At 25.0% G+C, this 1,298-nt stretch overlaps 1 long non-coding RNA gene across 1 annotated transcript in view; it reads right to left on the bottom strand.

Annotated features, from left to right (window-relative positions):
• Positions 1-690: 690 nt before the first annotated feature.
• Positions 691-1,298, bottom strand: part of LOC100574192 — a 2,867-nt gene continuing 2,259 nt past the window's right edge. Inside the window, exons 5-6 of the long non-coding RNA XR_119604.4 lie at positions 944-1,068; positions 691-868 (exon numbers count right to left, since the gene is read on the bottom strand). This is a non-coding gene — a long non-coding RNA (uncharacterized LOC100574192). The remainder of the gene's footprint in view (positions 869-943; positions 1,069-1,298) is intronic.

Genomic DNA, 1,298 nt, shown 5'->3' with positions numbered 1-1,298 from the left:
ATATGTTGAGGCCCCCTATGTTAATAAAAATTGATTCTTGCTCAGCAAAATTGTATTGCCTTAAAAATTAAAACTTTGTTAAAAATATGTCGATGCACGCAACATGCAAATGTGAGTACAGAAGATTCAGTTCTGTAGCATTAGTCTTAATATGAATATTAGACTGATATGACATAATGTTTTAATCAAACTCAAAGGCAAAAATATTTTTTTAAGGAACGTTATGAGCAACCCCTATTTTCTTTGTATTTTATTTTTAAAACAAGTCATGGATATTTTAAGATTGTAACATATAATTATTTATTTATTACTTTATTTTGATTAAATGGGATAAGTTCTTTCGATAGATAAATATATGTCCACGCACACAATTAGATATTATACAATGTATCCCGTGAACAGATGGGTATGTTAGTTAGTAGCACAGTAAAATTATCTTATAAGAAAGATGTAATATATAGCCGACAAGAAAATATATGTCTATACATCAACTTTTGCAAAAAATATTTCGCAAATTAATCACAATTTTTTTCATTATAAAACCGTTTTCTCTTATGAGAGATATATAATAATACTTAATATTTTTCTTCATTTTTAGTTTACAATAATACATTATTAATGAAATAAACTAAATCAATTTTTAGTAGAATACCATATCTGAGCTTTAATTAATATAAATTTAATTAAATATAAGTTTCATAAATCACTCCAACATTGTATGGCTTCATCTGAGCCGCCAGAATTATCTTCAAGAAAGTCAACGTCTGAAAAATTGTAATCACATTGGCTCCACTTCCTAGTTCCTTGTATGTGGTACATCATATATTTCAGTTTGGAAAAACATAACAAGTATAATCCACTGTAAGAACTAAAAACAATAAGCCAATAAGTAACTCTTTCTTTTGCAAACATTTAAAATCAAAGGCTTGAGTAATATACTTACATAATAGTGTGAATTGAACATTACTAAGGCTCTTCTGTGTGAAATAAAGTCATCAACAGTAACGTTTCCAATTCCAATATAAATCTGATCATTTTCTTCAAACTCATCGTCGAATCATTATATTTCTAAAAAAATTTTATTTTATTATTATAAAATCGAATTCTATTATAAGAGAAATATAATACTACTATTTTTTTAATTTTTAGATTGTAAAATGCATTTTTAGTAAACGATTTTGAACAATTTTTAGTAGAATATCATATCTTGGATTTCATTAATATAAATTTAAGGGAAATGGTCTATACCTACCAAATTTTAATTATAGATTTTATTTAAATATTTTAAAACTAATCCT

The sequence above is a fragment of the Acyrthosiphon pisum genome, chromosome A2 (assembly GCF_005508785.2).
Source record: "Acyrthosiphon pisum isolate AL4f chromosome A2, pea_aphid_22Mar2018_4r6ur, whole genome shotgun sequence".
NCBI classification, from domain to species: domain Eukaryota; kingdom Metazoa; phylum Arthropoda; class Insecta; order Hemiptera; family Aphididae; genus Acyrthosiphon; species Acyrthosiphon pisum.
This window is presented reverse-complemented; position numbering and strand designations above follow the sequence as displayed.